We start from the raw sequence: 13,426 nt of genomic DNA, 5'->3' as shown, positions 1-13,426 counted from the left end.
TTACTTAATAAGTGGAACTGTTAAGCGTTTCTTTTGTCCTAGTTATGCCCTGAAAGTAATTTATAGAGACAGAGAAAGTTTAGGAATCACTGGGATAAAAAACAAGATACAGATACTCAACTACGGTCTTAGCAGGTCCACAACTGACATTTGTAAGGTCCAGGACATGAATACAAATGGGGTTACTAGCTTGCTCCTTTCTTTTCCCATTACAGCTCCTGTGGACATGCCAGCTTTATACCTGAGCTCTGTGCATTCTCTTCCCCCACTGCAATAGCAGTTTCTCCTTGGCCCTTGGAGTGAGCACCCCAGAGGTAAGTCAGTCCTTTGGGGGGAAGGACCAGTGGGGGAAGCCCACACAGAAGCAGACTGTGTGGATTTAAGCTAGGGATTTTGGAGTCCCAGGTACCCCAAATGTGATATAGAAAGGAGATCAGGGTTCTGGATTAGCCCATTTGGAGGGGAGTAGCTGGAGGGCCTTCTAAAATACAGGGGCTTAGGCAAGGCCTGGTCTAAGGGAGGTAATGAGACCCAGCACAGAACACAGCATATAATTTGTCCTCAAATTATATTTCATGAATAAATTAATCCAGAGCAGATTCTGATATGTATGATGACAGAGATTAAATACCGACTGCTATGGAAATTGAAACAAAGAACAATTCATTCTTGGAAAGGCTTATGTTACCTTCAGAGATGAGGGAGAGAAGAAGTAGAAGTGTGATGGGAAGTCAGCAAAACGCAGGGATTAATGAAGCTGCTAGAGGCAAGCATCAGAAGAAAATCTAAAACTACACTCACCATTAGTGGTGAATCTGAGTTTCAGGGCTTCCTGAAGCATACATAATTTGAGGGGCTCTCTTCCAAAAAAAGAATATGAAATTAGGTATGAAAAGATCACACAAATTATACATTTATAGAACCTCACAGAGTTACAAATACCAAACAAAATGTCCAGAAAGAATTGGGGCACCTGGCTGGCTCGGTCAGAAGAGCATCTGACTCTTGATCAAAGTGAATTTGAGCCTCACACTGGGTGTAGAGATTACTTAAATAAATAAAACTAAAAAAAAGTCCAGGAAGAACGATTTTATTTTTTTTAATGTTTATTTATTTTTGAGAGAGAGAGAAACAGAGAGACAGAGCACGAGTCAGGGAGGGGCAGAAAGAGAGACAGAATCAGAAGCAGGCTCCTGGCTCAGAGCAGACACAGGGCTTGAACTGACAAGCTGTGAGATCATGACCTGAGCTGTAGTCAGATGCTTAACCCACTGAGCCACTCAGGCACCCCATAGAAAGAGCAATTTTCTGGATGCTTTCTTACTAAATACCAATTTTATGTTCTGTAGGGAGAACAGAAAGATAATTTGTTCTAGTGTTGACTGAATATTTAAAAAAATATTTATTGTTTACAAAATGTTAGCACCATCATTATTAGTAATGACATGTAAACTGCTGTCATCTGTTGTCAATTGTGAATACCTCTTGTCATGCTGTTGAACTGTTACAGACCTGCTCTATTTTAAGTATAGTTACAGCTTTCTTCCCTTCAAACCTAGCAATTCTGAAATATTTTGTTTCACACAACTACCATAAACTATGAAAAATATGGAGCTTTTATAATTGTATATATAGCGCATTCTCAAATATAGTCCTGAGAGGAGAAGGCATCTGTTTTGATTAGATCTTGATGGGAACCAAACCCTCTGTTAAAATTTTATGTTCTTGATGTTGGAAGAATTTTCTACAGATTAGCTTCTGGCTCCATAACTTCAACCTCCACCACACCTACTTTCAGAGCCGAGCTATGTAAGAATCAGCCTCTGGCCCTGTACCTTTGTGTCAGAAGACCAGGAGAGTTGACACAGTGGGCAGTGAGGGTATTCACAGAATCTATCCCTACATTGGGACAGCTGGCAAAAGCTTTCATGGAAGTAGCTGTGAACCATATAAGTGACAATATACTGAAGTTGTGTGTATCCCCAACTTAATCAACTGCTCCTTAACTCATATCCTCAAAAGCTACAAGGCTCCCCAGTGCCACCTCGTATGAAGGGAGCCTGGAGAGGAAAGAGACAGGGGCCTTAACCAATTGCTGTTAAAAAAAAAAATACTTTTCACATTTTACAAAAACCACGTGCCCGTGTGAACTCAGTGCTACGGCCCTCCTAGGACCTTAGAAAGGGCCCATGCAAAGCAGGCACTTGAAGCTTAAACCTCATTCATGTAAAGCCACCTTTCCCCACCATCCTCTATATTTCACGGAAGGAGACAAGTAGTGCAAACTGAGAAAACATGGTCTATAATAGAAGTAACACTGGACTGGAGTCCAGAGAACTGGAGCTTTGTTTGGTTCCAGCTCTCTCAGCTCTATTCCTTTGGGCCACCCTTTGGGACTTACTCTTGTTATCTGTTAAGTATTGGCCCTTCCTCATCTGCAAAAGGAAAGGAGAAATCAGCAGTCCAGTGTGGGACTCTTTGTGGTTCTACCTGGGAAGTAAATTATATTAAATGATGCAAATTATGTACATTTCAGTCCATATTATTTCTGTCAGTTACTATTGCCATTTCTACAACTTGAAATAATGTGAGAATTATAACCAGCATGCAAGAACTTAAAAATATTTTAGCTCTGACATAGGGAGGTAGATGTACTGCAAAACACTCACGAGAAGCAAGAACAAATTGTCATTCTGAACACCATCACTAAAAGTACACAGAAGCACTTTTCCTCCAGTTTTAAAAAAGCTTATCTTTCAAAAAAGTGCAAAAGTCACATAAGCTTCCATTAAAAACACTTCCAATGCAGACATGTATACAGTGAAAAATACAAGTCTCATCTCCAAATTTCACTTCCAAGAGGAATTACTGCTAACAATTTAGACCTGTGTGTAGCCTTCCACAACTAGTCTATGCACACACAATGGCAGATGGCATTTTGAAATATTAACTGAGGGGTTTTCTTTACACTTTATTTCCTGGTGGTCCTGGCCTTTCACCCATTCTGTCAGCTGGCACGCATTCTGTGTTTGACACCTCAGGGAAAAGATGACCCAACAAAATACATTAAAAAAAGGAAGTCAACAACTTTTGAGTCTCTAATTTTTTAGTTTCTAGTCCTTAAGGGAATAGAAAGACACAGGGAATAAAAAGAGATTTGGAAAAATATATGATAAGTCGGAAGAAGCCTTAAGGCTTCCAAGACTAGATAAAAGAATTTCAATTCTTGGGAGAAGAGAGAGATTCAGAGAGGAAGAAAGGACCTCTGGCAACTTATGCTGCTTCTCTCTGAAAAATTAGAAAAAGGCCACATTTTGGTGAATAAATTACAATAAGGTGCCTTGTTGAGCAGATCCTTCCTGGGGGCAGTGGCTTAGACAGCTGACAACACCTTTGTACAAAGACAAGAGCCCCTCCTTCTTCCAACAGCCTTGGCCCCATGCCAAGGGTTTTGTCTTTCTAGATTTCAGCCCTATTCACACCCAAGCATCTTTGTCCAGTGTTCAAACTACATAACTGTATGAGACAGCCTTCCTTGTGGGTTCCTGAGAAAGAAGGTCATCTGTCCTGCCTCTCCAGCTCAGGTGAACTTGGCAGTGAAGAGACAGGACATAAGCATGCTTATGCAGGTATAGAGGTTGTTCCTGCTTTCTAGGTACACTCTCAGCCAGGGATGGTGGCCAGGCCCCAGGAGCAAAAGAGATGTCAGTGGGGTGTCTAGACCCCTTGGATTTTTTTAATGGTAATGCAATATTTTATTTATTCTGTCCATTAATAACTAATATTAGAGAACACTTATAATATTAATGGAACTTAATCTAAGAGGAGTTCATCTTACATTTTTTTACATTTCAGTATCAGGTGATCATAAGCAGATAGTCAAAATAATTATGGCCCAAAGTATTATACCAAAAACTTTTAATAAATGCTTGCTGTTGGTGTATGTACAATTCAGATTTTGGTGTAAAGTTCTTTGGCTGCAAGGAAGAACATTTGGTTTACTTCCCTAATAGGAATGTCTCTTGATGTGGGGATGGTCTCTTAGTATTTCTTTTGCTATTGATTTTCAGCATAGTTACCTGTGACTGTAGGAATGGAGTTGAGTGTGGAGAGATACTCATCATGTTTACTCCAAATAAGAGTACATAACCAATTACTATAGTAATGAGGAGGCAGACAGGCAGTGTAACTGCCCAATATTTTTGAGGGCAATAAGTTAAGCCTAAGGAGTTTAGCAAAGATTCAGCAATGAAAGCCCATGCAAGATAGAGTATGAAGCCACACTGGGAGCTTAGGGAAAGAACAAAGGCATAAATCACTCTTTCTGGCAAAGGTAACGGTGAATTTTCCACCATTTCCCTGTGGCTTTAGATAATCTCCAACACACACATACAAGCAGTGCTGGAGGACCCACTGGACTTTACACAGTCTCTCAGAATTTCCTACAGCCTAGCATGAATGGAATGACTCTTGGGAAGGGTATGGAAGTAGCTGGGAGAGCCAGACTTGGGAAGGGGAAGACACAGAAATGATTGGCATGATCCTAAGATGGGTGGCCAGACAGGGTAAGAGTGGATCCTAGCATCCCAAGTACTGATAGAGGGCAAATCCAGTGATGAGATGTCTTTTCACTCACAGCTTGGCCCAAATAAGCCTTCCTGGAACTCAAATGCAGTATCAGAAATTAATTTTCTATTACTACATAAAAGTAAGGTTAAAACAGAAAATAAGTTCATTATTTTTTTAAGAATTACATTTCTTGGGGTGCTTGGGTGGCTCAGTTGGTTAAGCATCCAACTTCAGCTCAGGTCATGATCTCGTGGTTGGTGAGTTTGAGCCCCGCGTGAGGCTCTGCACTGATGGCTCAGAGCCTGGAGCCTGCTACAGATTCTGTGTCTCCCTCTCTCTCTGCCCCTTCCCTGCTTGTGCTCTCTCTCTCTCTCCCTCTAAACTATAAACTTTTAAAGTTACATTTCTTGCCTATCTAAGTTTGTAAATCGAGATTCATGCTTTGTTAGCATTGCAATGGTAATAAAATTATATGTATACTTGACAATATATCTGGAACAGACTTCTATATGAGCACATATAGATCTACCTCAGTAAAAAATCCTTTCATAATATGGCTCACGTAACATTTATCTAACCATTCGCTGGATGTTTAAGTCGTATCTGATTTTCACTCTTATGTTGCAGCAATAAGTGTCCTTTAAACCAACTACTGTTAGCACAGCCTCTTTGAACAATCTTTCTGTGTACTTAGATGGCAGGTATTGAGAGTATTACATTCCAGTTGGAAACACATGCTCATCCACACAATCAATATGAGAAATTGTGTGCTAAAATTCATGTTCTGTTGGATTTTTTTTTAGCACCAATATCTTTTTTATCAAGTGAAATATTTTTCGGCAAGTCTATATTTTAAAGATATGAGGTAGAGGCACTCTGGATGTGTAGAGACAGAAGGCTAGGGGATCTGATGCTCTGGTCAACTCTATCCCTGTCCCAGTGCCCCACCTTTTCCATGCCCCTGCCACCGCATCAGTTCCAATGCATAGGGATGGTACTATGGCCCTTTTCGCACTCACTGGTCAGGAATACCACAGACAAGATTTAGGATGTTGGTCTGGCAAAGGCGGTTAGATGTCACAGGTGTCTTTTATGGCTTTTTGACTTTTGCTTTTGTGATTTAATATCAACTATTTTGAGGTTAGTTGTGCTGTCCTTTGTGTCCATGATACATAGTGTATAATTCAGTTACAGCACTTGTCACATTGTTCTTTCCTGAAAGTACTATTCAGAGAGAGAGAGAGAGAGAGAGAGAGAGATAAATGTTTCCTTTAGAATCTATAGAAATAGATTTCCTTTAGAAATAGCTCCTTTAGAATCTATGCAATGTACCATAAAACTTGGCAAGTACTAGCTTTTCCATAAGGCCTTCTGAATGAAGGAATGAATGAATGAGCCACACACATTTGCACAACTTAAGTATAAGACACACAAACTCTTCTTCAAGTGTATAGATACTTAAAAAAAAATACAAATGTATCTATTTTAGTCTCCCCTAGTCTTCTTTGGACCTACTCTATAGGTGTCTGAGTATTCTTGCTTTAGAACAGATTTATAGAAGAGGATTGGAATTGGTCCAAATGGCTCACATCATATTCTTGTAGCCACCTCTGGTAGATGACATAATGAGAGCAGCATATGTACTTATAACAACTACCACTGTGTGTGAAGGATGGATTTGGTAGATATTAAGCAAAAATGGGAATATGTATGCTTTTTACATCTGAGAGTTAGGAGAATCTAAGGCTGCCCACTCCATCCAGACTTTCAATTTTGTCACCAGGATGAGTGGGCGGAAGATCCTATAGAGGGGAAAACAAAATGAAGTAGAGGAAAGAGCATATGATAAATGCCCAAATAAGTAATAGGGAGATCAACCACATGAAGATAATAGTTTTTTTCTTATATGTTTTTATTTTAACATACTTTCAGACTTACAGAAAAGTTGCAAGAAGATTTTAAAAGATACTCTTCACCTAAAAGATTCTCAAAAAGATAAAATTGAAAGTTGCAGATATGAAGCTTCTTACCCCTAAATATTTCAAGTGTACACCCTAAAATCAAGGACATTCTTTTACATAACAAATATAATCATAAAAAATCTGGAAACTCACATTGATACAAGTTATTATTTAATATACAGATAGATTTTTCAAAGTATCCAAGTAGTTCTCTTTATAGAAACCGACCAACCAACCAACCAATCAACTAACCAATCAACCAAACACAACAGCAACAAAAAACACTGCCAGATCTCACATTGCATTGTTTAGTCTCCTTTAGCCTGAAATAGTTTGTCAATCTTGCTTAATATTTTGTGACACTGATATATATATATATATATATATATATATATATATATATATATATATTTAATTAATTAATTAATTTATTTTAATTTTTAACGTTTATTTATATATTATTTTTGAGAGACTGAGAAAGAGCACAAGTGAGGTTGGGGGAGAGAGGGAAGGAGAGACAGAATCTGAAGCAGGCTTCAGGCTCTGAGCTGACAGTACAGAGTCTGATGCAGGGCTTGAGCTCACGAATTGTGAGATCATGACCTGAACCAAAGTCAGATGCTTAACTGACTGAGTCACCCAGGTGCCCCAAGTGACACTGATATTTGTAGCCAGCTATATTATAGAATGTTTCTCAATTTGAATTTGTCTGATGCTTCCTCATGATTACATTCACATTACACATTTTCAGCAGGAATTTCTTAGGAGAGATGCTGTGTCCTCAGTGCATCATTCTGCACTAAAAAGTTACTATTTTCTTTCAATGTAATTAATACATATCTTATGGGAGAAGGAACTTTGAGACTATATAGACATCTGGTTACTCTTCAAATTGGTACGTACTAGTTTACCGTTCATTAATGGTTCTTCCCTAAAGCAATTATTTCTTTTAAAAAAATTTTTAAAGTTTATTTATTTTGAAAGAGAGAGAGCAGGGAAGGGTAGGAGAGAGAGAGGGAGAGGGATGATCCCAAGCAGGCTCTACACTGTCAGCACAGAGTCCGATGTGGGGCTCAAACTCAAAAACTGTGAGATCATGACCTGAGCTGAAACCAAGAGTCAGTCGGATGCTTAACCAACTGAGCCACCCAGGTGCCCCTTGTCTAAAGCAATTATTTCAATGACAGTTGCTAAACAGTGGCTTTTCATGTTCACCATTTCTTCTATATTTACCAGTCGCTTTTGTACAATAGAGAAGAGTTTACTCTTCATATGTATGTATGTGTTTCTATATGGACTCTTGATTCTTATTTTATTCAATGGGTTATAAGTTACTTTTATTATCATTTTGCTGCCCAAATTTCCAAGATTTGATCAGTGAGAAGTCCTTCAAGAAGGTTTCTTTGTCCTTTTGATATATCCCCATCATTCTTGTTTTCTGCCAGAAAAAGTTATTCTAGGCTCAAGTTGTATGTTCCCTGTCCCAAACTGGTTTCGTTTTGTTAGTGGAAAATGGGTATCACTGCTTCCTTGTCAACCAACAGAGAAAAAGCCACAGGGATCATTCAGACCTTTCTCCTACCCATGTTTGTAATTCTTCTTTGTCAGTGAGAAAACTGGCTCCCATTGACATTGTATATCTACTCATTTGCTTAATTCTGGAATATACAGAAAGTAGTTTCGGGGGTGCCTGGGTGGCTGAGTCCGTTAAGCATCCAACTCTTGGTTTCAGCTCAGGTCATGATCTCATGGCTCATGGGTTTGAGCCCTGTGTTGGGCTTCATGCTCACTGCATGGAGCCTGCTTGGGATTCTCTCTCTCTCCCTGTCTCTTTGCCCGCCCCCGCCCCCCAGACTCTCTCTCTCTCAAAACAAATAAATAAACATTAAAAAAAAAAAAAAGAAAGTTGTTTCAGAATTGCTAATTTCTATGTCTGAGGAAAAAACCTCCTCTGACTGAACAGTAATCATTAACGCTTTTTGACTTTAGCTTGAAGAGATATAGTCCAACTATTCCGCTTAATGATACTTGAGTTTGATCTCCCTCCTGCCTCCAATTTGGCTCATTTGTTTGTTTCCGTTTATATTCTGTATTAATTTTTTTCCCTTCATCCTTGATTTCTTGAGTATATGAAGCATTCACATGGTTCTACAGGTCAGGATTATATAAAAAGTGGTATGATTTCCCACATTTGTTTTATTCTTTTCACCAGTCTTAACTGGTTTTCTATTTTATCCTGCTTGTGTTTCTTTATGCACAAATGAGTACTACATGTATATTTTCTAAATTTCTCTCTTACACAAAAATAACTTACTATATATACATATAGATATATTTACTTTAACAATACATCTTGGAGAGCACTCCAAATTGGTTCATAGATCTTATTCTTGCATAGTACTCCATTGTGTGGGTGCACCAGAGTTTATACTGCTCTCCTATAAATGTGCATACAGGCTACTTCCAGTATTTAAAAATTATAAATAATACAGCAATGAATAATCTAAATAATATTGTACGGATATATTTTTGGAGGTATATTTTCAGGGTTCCTACATGTAGCATTGCTTGTTCAAAAGGCAGACACATATGTATATTTGTTAGATATCACACATCCCTGTCCATAAAGGTTTTGTACATACTCACTAGCAGTGTATGAGAATGCCTGTTTTATATTTTTGCCATATGATAGATGAGAAATATTATCTCATTATAATTTTAATTGACATTTACTTACTATGAATTAGGTTGATTATATTTTAATACGTTTATGGGCCATTTATATATATATATATGTATATATATATATATATATATATATATATATATATATATATATTTGGTGAATTCTCTACTTATATCTCCTGGGAATTATATTCAGTTATCTCATGGGATAAATGGAGGAAGTGAAATAAATATGCTCACCTTTGAACACTTTTTGAAAGAGTGGCCAACTCAATATTCAGAAGATTGCAGGTTTCCTCATCTGTAATCCATTTTCTACTATTGACAGAACTCTTCCTAACCAATCCCAGAGAGAAGGGATTTTACCTTGATTACAAAGATATACAAAGCAGGAAGTTCTGTAACAACTAGAAGCACTGTTCTGTTTGCAATTGAGTTTGGAAAGTTAGGGAAGAAAGAATGAAGATGAGAGCTGGTTTTTCCACTTAGTTGGGTGGTTGAATTAGCTGACCTTTAAGGTCTCTTCCACCCTGAATTTTATGATTCCATGAATCATTCCTCTGATTCAGGCCAAGTCAGTGATGAAATAGCTGGGGAGGTGTGGAGGTCAGAGGTGAGTTGGAGATGTGGCGAGTGGGTGAGAACAAGAAGAGTGAAGCGATTTTGTAATTTTTTTTTTTAACATTTATTCATTTTTGAGAGACAGAGAGAGACAGAGCATGAGCAGGGAAGGAGCAGAGAGAGGGAGACACAGAATCCAAAGCAGGCTCCAGGCTCTGAGCTGTCAGCACAGAGCCTGATGTGGGGCTCGAACTCACAAACTGCGAGATCATGACCTGAGCCGAAGTTGGACGCTCAACGGACTGAGACACCCAGGCGCCCCAGAAGAGTGAAGAGATTTTAAATTGGAGTACAGAGTTAAGAAATAAATAGTTTTTTTCTCCTTTAAAAACCCAGTGTCAGAAGGGTGAATAAAAATGTGCATTGGTGAAAAGGAATATTGGGTGGATAGGAAATTGGAGGGGAGTGGTAGTACGGTCATGGTAGAGAATGGACTCAGGAAGTTGGACAGGATTTTAAGGATGAACAAGATGACAAGAAGCATGATCAGCCACCATCCCAACAGGGAGAAAAAAGCAGTTATTGGGGTACACAAAGTCTTCACAGTGATTTTCCCTTCTTCCAACTTTATCTACCTTGTAAGAAATGTAAGAAAACTACTTTGGATAAGACAATCTGATGTAAAATCTGTAAAAATTTTTTGAATAGAAACACATGCACTGTCTTCAGATTTTAAGGCCACACTTAGAGGACAGACTTTAAGGGAGAAGTGAGATGCCTGTATTGATCATGATATTTATAAGAGATTGAAAGTATCTTGAAGCAACTTCATGTTATTCAGCTATTCAATCATAGAGGATATTTTCCTTCAGTTGACCAAGGAGAGGTTGAATTGGCAAATCATTGCATATGGAAGTGGATGTGCCACTTTCATTTTGTCTTGGAGAAATGCTCCAAACAATAATATACAAAGGAGAAGTACGCCTAGAGAATGATAGCAGTGACAATGGCACAATGGTGACTTAAGATGGGGAGATAATGTTTGCCTGTTGTAGCCATGATGATGATAGTGACAATTATAATAACAATTAATACAGAGACTCACAGAAAAGCTTAAGCTTCTCTTTTGCTAGTATGCTGGTATCTTTCTATTACTAACGGGATGAAAAACATCTGAGAGTGAAAATTCACATGCAAGCAGCACCAAGGTAGCAGGAATAAGAAAACAACATTCGACTTTACATGACCTCCGTGGTTCCCTTGCTCTTCTGTGGTGGCTTCACGTTGCTCAGCCTCTGAATGGCTGCAGAAGACACAATAAGTATCCCGTATCCCAGCCATTTGTGTCCCATACAGCTCTTCCATTTTGAAATGAGCAGAAAGAACAATGAAAATGTCTTTTATTTGCCTTTTGGTTCTTTTTTTTCTTTTGCATAATTGCATTAATTCAACAATTATTTACTGAAAAGCTAGTCTGAGCTCAGCACTGGGTAATTTGTTGTAATCAATATGCTGCATATTATTTTATTATTGCTGTGATATGCACATAATAATCACTGATGATATGCACATAATATTTGTCTAATGAATGAAGAAATAAATGAATGGGTGGGTACAAAAGGGAGATAAGGATGAATAAGATGGAATAGCTTACCTTTGAGTATCTTATAATGATGAAGTAAGTACGTAATAAACACAGGGACAGGTAGTTATGAAGCAGTGTGGTAATTCAAGTGATGAAAATGCATGCAGGAGATTATAGAAACCCATGTCCCTGGCTGGTTTTGACATGAATGTGATAGAAAAATATTACATAAATATGACTGTATTATTAGTCATACTTGTATAATCCTATCTTTTTCACTTTTTTGTTATCCTCTTCATTTTCTCCAACTTACTATTTAATTTCTAGGTATGGGTAGACCTACTCAATAGCAAACTTTGAACTTAGTACTAGAAGTAGTTAATAGTTGTTGAGTTATCTACTTCATCTCATTTCCTAGTCAAAATATTGCATTTTAACTCATTAATTCTCACAACCCTTTGAGGTGGTTACATTTTTATTCCCATTATGTAGGTACAAAAACCGAGGCACAGAAAGGCTAAGTAATTTGTTCAAAGACACACAGCTAAGAAGGGGTAGAATGAGGATTACATCTAGGCACTTAGTTCAGGATGCTCTTTTTTTTTTTTTTTAAATTAAAGTATAGTTGACACACAATGTTACATTAGTTTTAGGTGCACAGCGTAGTGATTCCACAAGTATATACCTTTTGCTATGCTCACCACAAGTGTAACTACCATCTGTCACCATACAACACTATTACAGTACCATAGACTATATACCCTTGTATCCCTATGACTTACTCATTCCATCATTGGAAGCCTGTGTCTCCCACTCCCCTTCACCCATTTTTGCCCATCTCCTATCCCCCTCCCCTCCGGCAACTATCAGTTTGTTCTCTATAATTATGGGTCTGTTTCTGTTTTTTGTTTGTTTATTCCTTTGATTTGTTTTTTAGTTTCCACGTGTAAATGAAATCATATGGTGTTTGTCTTTCTCAGTCTGACTTATTACTTAGCCTGATACCCTCTAGGTCTACCCATGTTGTTGCAAATGGCAAGATCTCATATTTTTCATGGCTGAGTACTATTCATTGTATGTATATGTGTGTGTATGGATAAAGAAGATGTAATATATATATTTATATTTATATAAATATAAATATTTGTAATATATAATATATATTTATATATTTATCCATCCATTCATTGATGGACACTTGCATCAGTGACTTTTGATCAATACTCTCATGCTTTTTCTCCCTTTCTTCCTCAGAACCTCAGAATGGGCTTTCAGGACTTTCTTTACATTATGATCTAAGTATACAATAAGTTTAACATGCTATTTACCTCACGAGTATTTACAAGAGCAGAAACACTAAGACAAAGGAATAATTTCTAATTGTAGAATCTCAGTTACCCCAGATAATGGGACCATTTCATGTGGGGAAAGGGGGAGAAATCTTTAAAAATGCTCCTTAACTCATACCACTTTATTTATCCATTCAGTTGTCAGACATTTATTGAGCACATAATGGGTGTGTTCCAGGTTATGTTCTCTCTGGAAGCAGCTGCTGAGATGGGATTGGAGTACAAGATATTTATTAGGGATCAACCTCTGTGAAAAGAAGCAGGTGGAAGCAAAATTGAACCAAGGGAGAAGTCACATTGCAAAGCAAGAGTGACTAAATTTGTCCATTTGGCATGAGGCTCTGGAGTCAAAACTGCCCATCAGAATTGTCCCAGATTGGCTTCGGGCCTTTATCCTCCAACATCACTCCTTTTGGTTGCTTGGTTACTAGATGCAGGCTTCCATAAAAGGTCATGATTTCAAGTGAGGCAATTCACTGTCTACAGCTGAGGCCAACCTAAAGGGAGCCAACAGCTGGAGGCTGACTGCAGTCCCAGTTACTGACCAGCAAGTCTTTCCTTGAAGGGGCATCTGAATGACACATCTCTGTGTCTACCACAGGGTGCCAGGCCCTGGGCTAAGTGCAGAGAACAACTAGATAAAGCAGACACATTCCCTTTGCTCAAGGAGAAATTGTTCCATCTGATGTATCAATGGTTACTTCTGAGTACTTTTC

General features: G+C 38.2%; 1 long non-coding RNA gene and 1 pseudogene across 2 annotated transcripts in view; one reads left to right on the top strand and one right to left on the bottom strand.

Annotated features, from left to right (window-relative positions):
* LOC147581190 (uncharacterized) overlaps nt 1-13,426 on the top strand; it is a 242,483-nt gene that overhangs the window by 17,464 nt on the left and 211,593 nt on the right. For both annotated transcript variants that reach the window (XR_015251522.1, XR_015251523.1), the window contains exon 2: nt 216-314. This is a non-coding gene — a long non-coding RNA (uncharacterized LOC147581190). The remainder of the gene's footprint in view (nt 1-215; nt 315-13,426) is intronic.
* LOC112862651 (phosphatidylinositol N-acetylglucosaminyltransferase subunit P pseudogene) lies at nt 3,952-4,355 on the bottom strand (annotated as a pseudogene).

This window comes from Puma concolor, chromosome B2, assembly GCF_028749965.1.
Source record: "Puma concolor isolate L17-30 chromosome B2, mPumCon1.1.hap2, whole genome shotgun sequence".
Classification (NCBI taxonomy): domain Eukaryota; kingdom Metazoa; phylum Chordata; class Mammalia; order Carnivora; family Felidae; genus Puma; species Puma concolor.
Note: the sequence above shows the minus strand (reverse complement) of the source record. Positions and strands in the feature narration are given on the sequence as shown.